Genomic DNA, 13648 nt, shown 5'->3' with positions numbered 1-13648 from the left:
TAATTGGTGAGCCACTTTATTTACTTCCAAATATTGGCAACTTAATCGCTTACCTGGCTCAGTAGAGGCCGGTGCGGGGGGGGGGAGAGAGTGTTAGAAAGAAAAGGGGGGTAAGGCAAGGAAGAGGGAGCGAGAAATTCAGATGGAGCTAAGTGGAGCCAATGCATCTGGTGAAAGGAGGTAAAACAGACATGCACACACAGATGGCGTCGGAGATTGGTGTGTTGCATGCATTTATTTATTTTATTTATTAGTTCTATTTATATGACAGATGCACACACACATGCACACACAAATACATACACTTCCATGCACTTATTTACTTATTCATATGTGAGCATTTACGCACACATGTGTGTAAGTGCAGAAAGCAGTTTGGGGCGGGGGGGAAGAAGAGAGAGTTTCTGATCTCTGTGAGCCACCCGGAATAGACATTGTCTAGATGGGCGGCATATAAGTTTAATAAAATAAACAAATAAATTTCCACTCCCCCACCCTTTGTGTGTAGAAAGCACACTCCCCCCATTCCGCATTGGAGCTATCTAGGTGACAGCACTGGGGGGGCACTGTTTATTTTCACCAATCATAATTGTTACACATAAATAGTAGGCTCCAGCCCTAGACCAGCCTAGAACAGATTGTCAGAATGCGTTCAGCAAGAACATTGTGTAGCTGACTTTTTAGAGCTCTGGCAACTATTCCAACGGGGTTATAGAGTGGGAGAAACTCCCATGTAGCTGACCTCTGTGACAGCTGGAAAGAGACCTCTTCCTCTTTTTCCAGAGTGTGAGAGGGAGCAAGGAGACTAAAGGGCTGGGGATGAAGAGAACCACCCCACTCCCAGAAGGACTTGGACTGAGCACGCAGGAAGTGAGTCTTCAACATCCTGCCATTAGATGCATTAGATCAGTGGTCCCCAACCTTGGTCCTCCAGATGTTCTTGGACTTCAACTCCCAGAAATCCTGGCCAGCAGAGGTGCTGGTGAAGGCTTCTGGGAGTTGTAGTCCAAGAACATCTGGAGGCCCAAGGTTGGGGACCACTGCATTAGATGATTGCTTTGAGAATACCCTGGGTTGCCATAAGTCACCACTAACAACTATCACCATGTGAAGATAACACAGAACCTGGGTACCATGTTGAGGTTAAACTGAAAAGAGCATTTATTCTTCCCTTCCACCATCTAACCTACTTCCTTTAGTGCCACATATAATCTGAGTGCCTATACAGTTAGCATCACAGGAAGTGAAACCTAGCTGTTTATTTGCTTTCCTGGTGGGTCACAATCTGTAGCTGATGGGCTGCTTTGGATCCAATAAGTCAAACATTGTGCTGGCCTGCATTTAAATTAATAATTACTTTATAGTAGAGAGGTGGGATGACCTGTTTTTAATATACACTATAGCTGAAGCCTACAGATGAGTCATAAATCAAATCTGTATGTCTTTGGAAGTTAATGTCTTTTCCACCTCCTAGAGAACCACCAGTGTATTTTTGCCAGGGCTTTCTGCAATACGATTGCTGTGCTGTTTAAAAATATGCCAACAGGCAAGCTTTCAGCATAATGAACATTGAGCATTGCAGAGCCCCTAAATGACTGAAGCAGCAAATGGGAACTGGCTATGATCCATCTGTTGCATCAGCTAAATCGGACATTCTCAAACTTTGGGGGGGGGCAATGGCCCCCGTAGGAGCTCTTCTCGGTTTCCAGGGCCTGCCTGTCAAAAAAGGATACAACATGAACAGATAAACATAAAATCATTTATTACTGAGCATCAAGAAAACATGGACATTCTGACAAAACTTTTTAAAAGATTATGAAATTAAACACCTGTAAGGCCTAATACGATCCTTCAGCTTGATCCTTTTCTGTAAGTTTCATGGTATCAGGCTCCAAATTAGACAATGAAAGTCAGAGGTCACCTCTTGTCACAGTATCTATTCTGTTCCTGGATTTTGTCAAAGTAACTACTTTGCTTAATCCACACTTAACCAAGTATGTTGAGAGAAAGGCAATCAAAACTTTTGGGCTTTCTCCCACCGTGTTGGAAATTTATTTGGCAGATCATTCCTGATCCAAAAAATGTCTGGCAAATAAAATATGTCTGCTTTAGCATCAACAGTTTTTTTCTCCATGCTCTTTATCAAACATGAAGAAAATTATGGTGTCACAGAATGTAACAAAACATTGAAGGCAGTTACCCTTGGAAAGCTGCCTCATCCTGGTGTGCAGTGCCAGCATCTGGGAAGTCTTCATTATTTTCTTCATATAGCTGCCAGGAAAGATTATTCTTAAGGACATGGGATCTGATGAAGTCCATGGCCTTTATGACAACTGAAAACGCAATATTGAGGTGCCTTCCCAAGTTCTGGGAAGCAAATATATTCTGATTTGGAATGTTGTTCTCACTTCTTTTGACTTCAAAAATAGACAGACCTTTGGTATCCATTTTAATCCTCCTGGAAAGCAAAATTTTCTTTCATCTCTTCCTGTTCCAGAATCTCACATAAGTCATGAGAAGAGCATCATTATCTTGTAAAGTTGTTTCATCTAATAGTAAAGAGAATTTCTGGGATTGGATTGAAATGACCAATCCCTCTTCAAAGTTATGTGCCATTCTCATCAATTCTTCTGGCAACAGTGGAGTTACTCAAATGAATTTACTAAATTGTTTCTTTGGCACTCCAATTCATGACATCAGATACTATTATGGACACTGAAAGCAGGATAAGCAACTGACCAATGTTGTGAGCATTTCCAATTTTAGCAATCAGTTTACTAATTTTGTATGATGCAACAAGGCTCTTGTCTAATTTCTGTGACGTTTGGGTAGGAATTTGTGTCAGCATTGACCTTGTCTCAAAATTCTCTCAAATCCCAAAGGTCTATCTTTCTTCTCTGGATGAACCCACCCACCCCCATTTGCTTGAACTCATGCTTTCATTTGAAAATATAGTCATGCAGTTCAAACACAGAGACAAAGATGGGTTTTGGAGATATACAATGAAGTAATATAATGCGTACTCCACAGAATATTGCCAACATTCTTTTTCACCAAGGAACTCATGGGAAGAATTATTTTTGAAATTAATTTTTAAAAGAAAATAAAAAAGAAAATAATAAACAAATGCTGTATATTGTATACTTGTATATAAGTCAAGAAATTTAGGTCATAAAATTGATCCTAAAGCTCTGGGCTGACTTATACACAAGTGTATATGGCATTTTCTAAGCTGCATATGGTGTTTTTTGTTGTTGTTGTTGTTTGCAGCAAAACCAGCCTGTGTAGGTTGAACGGAAGGAACACTGGTATGGAATGGAACACTCTATTCTATTGTAGCAGTATTTGCAGCAACACCAGCTTGGCAGGGATCACCAACAAAGTACAAGGACACAATAAATAAAAATAAAAACTACCTTATTTTAAAAATAAAAGCTAATTTGGCTTCTCTGCACTGTTTCTTCTCCAGCACAGTCAGTGAGTTAAGCTGCACACACAGAGAGACACACAAACACAGACACACAGAAACAAACATAAAAAAACGCGCACACACACATTACAGAGAAGCTGCATTCATGGGTGGCTTCCAATAAAAACATGCAGGGTGCCTGCATCAGCATTCACTGGAGAGGCAGCTGGCAGAACTACAGTACTTCTGCAGGTTAGACTGCAATCATGGCTGTCTTCCAATGAAAAACAAGCAGGGTGCCTGTGTCAGCAATTGCTGGGGAGGCAGAAGGCAGAGTTGTCTCAGTAGGGTTGCAATCATGGCTGGCTTCCAATCAAAAATAGGAGGGGTGTCTGGCTTTCAATGAAAAAAAGACAGGGTGCCAGCAATCACCGGGAAGGTAGCAGGCAGAGTTGTCTTTGTTCTGTTCTAAGAAAGCAATGAAAATAGCAGGGAGCCTGCACAAAGGGCCGAGCTCATGCTGCTTGGGTATTTTATTGATTCAATTACCCCACAAACCCTTGGGGCTCCACTTCCCACAGATTTCAGTCTGTGTCCCACTTCAAATGTGTCAAGGCCCCACAGGGTGCTCTAATGCCCCCATTGAGAAGGACTGATCTAAATAATCTTCCCTCAGTTTGGCCCTTCTTGATGTTTTGGATTTCAGTTCCCATCATCCGCAACCATTGGTCTTGCTAATGGACACAGTAGTGCAAAACATCCAGAGAGATCCAGATTCATAAAACCTGCCCTAGAAGGGTAGTTTTATACATAGGCTTTCAGATATATGCAAAATAATTTGAGCTTAGGCCCCATTGGAGACCATGAAAATGTCACTTTTTTGGTCTATCACTCCCAGTGACTGAGGAAATTCTGGATATTTAATTCCAAAAAAAGCAATATTTCCAAGTTCTGAAACACAGGGGTCAACACAGGTCTGAAGGCAGAAGTGAATATTTTCAATTATACAGAGCTGCAACTATTCTATCCCTGTCTGTGGTGTTTGGAAGCGGGGGGGGGGGGGGGTTCTTGGAAAGAAAACTCTGCATTCATATCAAAATTAAAAGAGTTTAATTTTATAACAGACAGACTGCCTTTGCATTCAGAAGCCTGGAGCCCAGGACATTCTGAAACTCTGCCCAGAATCAAGGAATGGCCTACCACAAATTTTACCCTGTTCTTCCAAGTGTGTTGTCTCATTACACTCAGAGCACTTGCATGAACAAACACAAGTTCTGAGACAGATCTGTCAAGAGACTTTTGCATTAGGACAATAGTTCATCGTAGCACAGACTAAGCTGAAAACCCACACAGAGTCATTCAAAATGGATATTTTATTGGTCCCAGAAGAACTGAAATATACACAGTGATCACATTGGGGAATAGGAAAGATTATTGTCAGGCTGCATAAGTGTCAGGCAGTAGATATATGACAAAACATTACATATATTTCAGAAATACGATGGGGAAATGCTAATTCCAAGGAAGCAAATTTGCAAAGCTAAGAGGGTTCTAAGACTTGGGCTGCTATTGTAAGATGCTGCAAAGCCTAGATAAACTGTAGAGAGATGGATTCAAATTCCGACAGATAACAAGACTTAGGGTTCAAGCAATTTAGAGTCCAACAATAGGAATAAAGGAAGGAAGGACACAATCCTTCTCTACTAAGCCATTCACATTATAAAAAGGAAGGAGAACAGATAGTGGAGGAAACATTGCTGAACATAGATATGAGGGTGAGACAAATGACATGTCCTTCATCATCTTAGACTGTGATAAAGAGAAGCCTTGGATGTTTTCCAGATCCAGCCAGAGCAATGCAAGGAAACAGGAAATCTTGGGCAGAGATCCCAATAGGGGGTACATTGGCAAAGTTTATAGCCCACAATCAGAATTTAAGAGGTAGCATTAAACTCACAGGATTGTCTAGCTAAATCCTGGATTTGGGGAGCTAAGAATGATTCCAGCTGGGCTTGATCAGACACAGCCAGCAAAATGTCCTGGGTCATCCCAAGGTTCAGCTTTATTCTCAGACATCCCATAGGAAAGGCCTCACTTAAGGATCTGCAACAGAGACGGGGAAAGTTACTCTTTTGGGCTATACCTCCCAGAGTCATTGTCCATGCTGGGTGTAGAATTCTGGGACTGAAGTCTAAATAAGTAGCTTTTCTCATCTGTGTTCTTTAAAGCTATTAGCTGCCAGCCGAGGCTATATACGGTTAGGTAAACAGAAACATGGGTCTGTCCAAGCATCTTCCCCTTTAAGTGTCGCCCTGAGTGAGCATGAATACTGAAAGCTGCACCATCTTTTCTTGCTTTTTCCAAATAAGTCAGCACAGAATTTCAATACAGGTGTAATAGAAACTGATAGTCCAAAATTAATTGCAGAGAACAATAGCTTTTAAAAAAGTAGACGAGGAGAGCCATAAGCTCCCTCACTCCTACACCTGTCCTGGACTGGGGGCTGTGCATGCTTGCTCTAGAGTAAAAAGAAATTACCTTTAGCTGCTTGCTGTTTATTTATTTATCATTCCTAACATGAGAAGGTCTCTCCAGCAGGTATTGAAATAAGTACTGAGGATCACTGAAAAATACGCAACAAACACATTTTTTATATTTTTGCATAATAAAGCAAATCTTAACATTTTCTGACATTCTGCCGTTTTGGGGAACTCAGAGAGTTCAGAAGCCACAAACATCGTTTCTTTCACAGGCTGAGTTTGAAAGTCCAAAGTGCTTGCAAGGATAAAAGCAAGCTGAACTTGAAATACTTGCCAAACCTACACTTTAAAAAAAAAAAAAAAAATTCTTTGGAAACAGAATGAAGATTTATTGTATCCAACAGCTAAGATTCTGTGCAGCCCAATCTTTTGATATGCACAAAATAAACCAGGCGTTTATTCATGCCAAATAATGATAGCAACCAAATAAACATTTACAGCTTTTCATGATAGATTGTCCTGAGTTGTTTCAAATAAATGCATAAACACAAGTCAACTGGCTTAACATCTCACAGAGCTACACGTGTCCTGCTCAGCTGAAAACACACGAAGGGCTGAAATAGATATACTATTGTGATATAGGTATACTGCCTCTGAAAATGAGGTTGCTTTTAGATATCAGAAGGAGTTGTGAGTGATCTTCCCCTCCATGTGGTATAACAATGAGCAGACTAAAGGCATAATCTCACAAATATTTTATTTCAGGTTGACACAGACTTCTCTGTACTGCACTCTGGCATTTTAATCATGATCACTGTTCACATATGTTAAATTATGTGAGGAAAGTGCATTTCAAGTTGTCACACAGCACACAGCCCTTCCTTTTCCCTCACCCTCCTTTGTCATCATCATCACCTTCTTACTCACCCCTTTCAAGAGCATTCAAATCCTCTCTCTCACACACACTCTTTAACATTTAGCAAGGGACATAATGCTAAACTGATAAGACATTATAAGCATTTGAATGAGTCCTGTTTCAGTTTAGCATTAAACAGAGATGATTAGGCTATAGATAGGAGAAATTATTTTAAAAAAACAGTTTACAAATTACATTGCAGCTGTGGTCCTTTCCAGTGTCAGAAGAAGCCAGGCAAAAGATGTAGATTTCCCTCCTGCACCATGGCCCATTCTGTTGCAGCATCAAAGATGCCATCGAGACAAGCCCAGCAAATTCCCCACAGGACTTATAACAGGTGCTTGCACAAGTGAAAAGCAAGAAAAAATAATGTGATCAGAAACATCACAAATAGCACCAGTCCTACCAGTCAAGCAAAATATACTGCATATTCATGTCTAAAGACCTGTGGTTAGTGTTAATGTTTAGTCGTGCGCTAACCCTTTGTCCTGCTGCTGACATGCGCAACAGCCATATTGTCTCTTGCCAAATGCATGTAAAAGATGTTGATGGTTGAAACTGCCAGCTCAGCAGTATCTCATTCCCTGACATTTTCTTGGATTGCAAAAGTTATCCATATTTTTTCATAAGCACTGCAAAGTGAGAATGGGCAGATACAGGGACCTACATTCTATTCAGGAGGGAGGACTGAGGAGACATGGGATGCAAGAAAGAATTGCTCCTATTGGGGAAAGTAGTGAGAAAGAGAGTTTTTCTTATGATCACTAATCCTAAGGAAAAATGGGCAGCAATCATGAAATAGAATGAATGGACCAAAAAATTTAATCCCCACCTGTCCTTGCTCACTTACATTAATATACTAGGCTGATGTTTTGCATCAGCTGTTTAAAAATATTTGTGCAGTTCCACTGATTTAACCAATGATGTTTTCTTCCTCTCGATTAATTAATTAATTAATTCTTCTAAAATATTTGTATGCTGCTATTTTTCCTAAAAAAGGATCCAAGGTGGCTTGCAGTATGAAAAGCAGCCATACGAAAAGCTAAAACAATAAATTATTATTAAATAAAACTCTTAGATCTGGATTGACACCATACACTTACAATCTATCCCTGATCTTAGATGCCTTTTATTTGTTAAAATTACAGAGCAGTATTAGGCTGACAGTGTGGTTGATCGATTAATAAACTTCCCTGGACTTTTCCCACCAAATATCCCCAGAAATCTGCAAGGTCGTGTTCTAACAAATTCATAGCATTCCAGCACATTGATTCCTAAAAGATTCCCACTTGGGACCTTAGAGTATTGTTATAGACCAGTGGTTCCCAACCTTCTTTGCATTGTGACTCCCCTTTATAATAACCAAGTAGCCTGCAACCCCCCGTCCATTCCATTAAAAGGCCTTTTAATGGGGTAAGCTCACCCTTCTCAGAAAGCGGAGGCTTCTTTCTCCCCTCAAAGGACCTGTTTCTCATACATAAACATGCACACTAACTTTATTGTCTTATTCTGAAAGGTCAAGGAAGGAAGTATTTAATAAGGGCGACAACAATATAAGGTGACCTGTAACCTCCCCCCCCAGAAAGCACTTTGTGGCCCCCTTAGGGGTCATGACCCACCCACCCCCCAGGTTGGGAAACACTGTTATTGATATCTGAAGAAAAGAAATATGGAGGAACATTACTCAGTGTGGTGTGACAGATAAGAGTGGTGTCCTAGGACTCAGGAAGACTGGGTTTGAATGCCCGCTCAGCCATGGAAGCTCATTGGGCATGCGGAAGTGGTAAAACCACTCCTTAAATATGTCACACACCTTGAAAGCCTTATTAGAGTCACTATAAGTTGGTTCCAACTTGCTGACACACCACAACAATATTATACAAACATATACTTTGACTTAGAAAAATCACCTTCTGGCTGCCTGTCTTGGAAAACTTACAGTCAAACTGTGCTAATGTGAACTCACTTCAATTAATCCTCCTGGAATGAGATTTCCTCAAATAGACATGGTTAGCCACATGCAATTAAGCTTGTGTTTACTTTCCAATGGCTAATTGCAAACCAAAGCATGCTGCATATAACATATAACATATTTAGGACAAAACATCACATACTTTAACAACAAATGTCTGTCTTCTAAAACCATTGTACCATCTAGTTTGACATTCTCTTGACTAAGAAAAATACATATTCTCCTTGGGACAGGACCCATCTTAATGACTATATGTGCATAGAACCTGAATTGACATTAGCTGGGAAGTGATACGTACCCCTGATATATTCTCCAGGTTGGTTTCACTTCCCCTTGGTCTGGATAGGCTTGTTAGAAGGACAAAGGACTGAGGGTGAGGGATAATCCCACTTCTGCAGTCCTTCTCCACCCATTCAGACCTGGAGGGGGGGAGTGAAACCATCAGGGATCTCCTACCAGCTATCCCCAGACTGAAGAAGCTACGTACTTGGATGAGTAGCAAAACGTTTCAACCTAATAAGGAGCAAGTCCAGTTGCCATGACTTGGGATACAGCACAATTCTGCCATGACTGCAGTGGTGTCTTCATTTGCCATCTTAGAGAGCATCTAAGTTAGATGCTCTCAAAGATGGCCAATGAAGACACCAATACAGCAAGGCAGAATGGTGCTGTATCCCAAGAAATTAATGAGATGGCAAGATTGGGGGGGCCTTCAGAGGCAAGGATCTTAACAAGTACCCGGCTAAATATAATCAAAAGATACACATCTGGCTTTATGAAAATTGAACAATGTTGTCTCTTAGCATTATCCTCAAGCGACCCAGTAATTTATTATACAAGGAGAAACCATGCAATCGGCACTCACTTACATAACCTTATAAGGAAGCCTGAAGATACATAATCTGCAACAAAATATCTTAGGATATGTATTCACTTCCAGATTTCCGATATCAGACATCTGTGTCAATTTCTGGAGCCAATTAGTTACCTAATTAGATTCAATTAGAAACATTTTAGATACTCAGATGCAGTTGTACTGACTAGCTAGAACAGTACCAGACAGTTTTGTTTTCAGGCCTCAGAAAGAATTATTTTTCTATTCAGGCCAACAAAGGTCTTTCAGGTCCAAGAATAAATCATCTAGATGAAATAAAAATACAAATTTGGAAAGTAAGGGAATTGGAGGACAAAGTAAGGAGAAAGAAAGATTATATGGCACATACTGTGATTTTTATGGGGTTTGAATGCAAGAGATGTACATAATATGGGCTAGATTCCAGTTCCTCCTTAGTATTGAGACTTAATGGGTGGTCTCAGGCAAGTTTATATTTTACAAATTAGATTTATTTTACAAAAAGCTAAGGAACATAGCAACAGAGTATACAATTTTATAACCCAACAAGAAGTCTATAGAAGTAAGACAGATGTGCCTGCCTATTAAACCCATGTGGAAATACAAGACAAACGTAAACTGTTTTCACAGTTTTGATATCCTTGTAGTTTAATATCTCACAGAAAATCTAAATAAAAAGAAATAATATCTGAGGTACAGAATTATACATGATTATATGTTTGTTTGTGAGGGAAGGAGGCCTGATTAGTGAACACTAACAGGTATTAAAAATATATTGCATAAAGGCTAGGCTGGGGCCCCAAAACTGGCAGGTATATTAAGTGGCAGATATTTGGAGTGGAAGACAAAGTTGTGTGTATCACACATTCTCCCTCTTTTTGCCCTAGACCTTCTTCTGCTAGCAACATGCTACTAAGCTGTCATTGATCAAGCTGATATCTCAGCAAAGTGGGAGAGAATAAAATTACAGAACAACTCTGGGTGGTAAGTTTATGAGTGATGATCTATCTATTTAAAGGCATAAGCCGATTCGTCCATTTTGTTTGTTTGTTTGTGCTATAATGTCACCGTGACCCTATGAATGAATGACCTACAAATGAATTGATCCCTCTCATATTACTGTTTTATTCTCGTATATTGTATTTGTTTATCTGTTAACCACCCAGCGTAGTGGTTTGCATTTATTGGGGAGTATAAAAGTTGAAGAAAGAAAGAAAGAAAGAAAGAAAGAAAGAAAGAAAGAAAGAAAGAAAGAAAGAAAGAAAGGAAGGAAGGAAGGAAGGAAGGAAGGAAGGAAGGAAGGAAGGAAGAAAGAAAGAAAGAAAGAAAGAAAGAAAGAAAGAAAGAAAGAAAGAAAGAAAGAAAGAAAGAAAGAAAGAAAGAAAGAAAGAAAGAAAGAAAGAAAGAAAGAAAGAAAGAAAAACTTTTCCTAGCATTATTGTTTTTCCCGCTGAGTTTTGGCTTCTCATGTAATGTACAAAGTACAATAGTTTCAGTCCTGAGATACCTTCTAGTGAGGATTCAGGCTTGATTTGATCTCAGACCAATCTATTTGTCTTTTTGGCAGTCCATCGAATGTGTACAGATCTCCTCCAGGACTGCATTTGGGACTGGTTTCTTTTCTTCTCAGCTTCTTCCGTGTCCATCGTAATTGGGAACAGCATAGTATGGATGGGTTTGGCACTGATCTCTAGCAAGACATCCTTAAGGAATTGTGCCTTCACAGCTGCCCTTCTTCTCAGTGAGACTACGCTGGTGCTTCTTGTACAGTTTCAGTCTAGGAATGAGTTGTTACCTTTGTGTTTTAAATATTTATTTGGAGGTGTACATTATGTTTGCAACAGAGTCGTACTTTCCATTAGACAACGTGAGGTAGCCCTTCCAAGCAGCAGATGCAAAGTCACAAAGCATTGGAGAATAGAGCCTGTGGATCTCCTTTATGGTGGAGACCACTGTGTTGTTAAACTGCCAGCTTGGTCAGTTTTTATGCATGGAATAGGAAAATACACCTTGATCTTTGCCTTGGGCAGCTAAAGCTTTTCAGTTGCCCTGGATGTTTGGAATGTGGGACAACTTCCTAGAGAAATATTTATGAGGGAAAGATTTAAAATGTCTCCTCAGGTAACCATACTATACCTGCTAGAGATTTTAAATTGATGGCGGAGGATGTTTTTTCTGGATGGCTGGTGCTACAGAGTACAAATGGATCCACCATGAGGAAAATTATTTGGATGATCACCCTGTGAGAACCAGCACAACTAGTAATAAAAAGTAGATGAATGAACAGGATCACAGTCTCTGCTATACTACAGTTCAGCAAACTGAAACCCTGATCCAGCAGTATTCATGAGGCTCAGATTTGTAACTCGAAGCACACACCACATTAGATGACAATGTTCATGTTGGATCATAAGAACATAAGAAGAGCCCTGCTGGATCAGGCCAAGGGCCCATCTAGTCCAGCTTTCTGTATCTCGCAGTGGCCCCACTAGATGCCTTTGGGAGCACACAAGACAACCAGATACCTGTCTCCTGATTCCATTCTCCTGCATCTGGCATTTTGAGGTAACTTCCTTTTAAGCCTGGAGATTATACATCCACATCATGGCTTGTAACCTGCAATGGACTTTTCCTCCAGAAATCTGTCCAATCCCCTTTTGAAGGCATCTAGACCAGATGCTATCACCACATCCTGTGGCAAGGAGTTCCACAGACTAACAACACGCTGCGTAAGAAATATTTTTCTTATTTTCTTTTGTCTGTTCTCTCTCAACTCTCAATATGAGTGGATGTCCCCTGGTTCTGGTATTGTGTGAAAGGGAAAAGAGCTCCCCTCTATCCACTTTATCCATCCCCTAAGGCAGGGGTGGGCAATTAATTTCTATTGGGGGTGCCACATGAAAAATCTGAACTATGTTCGGGGGCCAAACCAACTTTATTTAAAAATAAAATGAACAGTGATGTTAGGATTGTTTTTATTTTAAACGTGTAAATCTTCACAAATACTAAAGAGGTTTTTTGCAGTATGTTAAAGATAAGCAACTGATCGACTTTAGACAAAAAGCTATAAATGGTTTTGAGGTTCAAAACTGTCCGCGGGCCGGACAGGACCGGCTTGTGGGCCATATGTGGCCCTCGGGCCGCACTTTGCCTAAGTCTGCCCTAAGGGGACTCAGATTACTGATTACAATAGCTTCTTACCAGCAAGGAACAGTCTCTGGGACATGGAGGGTTGAGATATAATTTTAAAAACGTTTGTTACAGAACCACAGAGATGAAGGGAGGCTTGTGGACCATTTAGCTCAATTTCCCCAATAAACGTAGGAAAATCAGGCCGTCCTCAACCCATGGTGTTGAGCCTCTGCTTGAACACCTCCATGTGAGAGAGAGTTCATTGTCCCTCTAGGTAATTGGGTCCATTGTTAAAACTATTTTTGTAACTCTGAGAAACCCTGAGCATTGACCTTGGCGATTTGGGATTCTGGCAGCTGTAGCTGAACAAATTCTGAAACTTATTCTGTAAAGAATGAATATCCTTGTCTTTAGATCCAATCCACTTTTTGGATTTAATCTCTTTCCCACAATCGCCAACTAGTTGTAAATGGCTCGTCCTTTTTGGCATAGACGTTCAGTTAATAAGGAATGTGGGAACCTCCTTCTAAGGAATTTCTGATTGGTCGCCTGAACTGTTTCAAACAGCTTTCTATCTTAGAATGCAATCAGACATGGAAGCAGCTTGCATTATGGACCACTTGTGCCATGGTCTGTTGCAAATTTTCCCCCAGCAACCACAAAACATACAGGGACCTGACCTTTTTGATCCAGCAGCAGGGCTACCAATTTTTGGAGCTGGCCTGGAGCGACTTGTGCATTGTCAGAATTTTAGCTCGCCCAAAAGCAACCCTTTCCGGAGCAATCAGATGTGATCCTTTCTCATTGTCTGATCATACTCCAAGAAAGAACACCAGTGTCCACTGGTCTCAGGTGCCCATAAATATGTAAAATACAGCCACAGCGC

Source organism: Pogona vitticeps, chromosome 4 (genome assembly GCF_051106095.1).
Source record: "Pogona vitticeps strain Pit_001003342236 chromosome 4, PviZW2.1, whole genome shotgun sequence".
Classification (NCBI taxonomy): Eukaryota; Metazoa; Chordata; class Lepidosauria; order Squamata; family Agamidae; genus Pogona; species Pogona vitticeps.
This window is presented reverse-complemented; position numbering follows the sequence as displayed.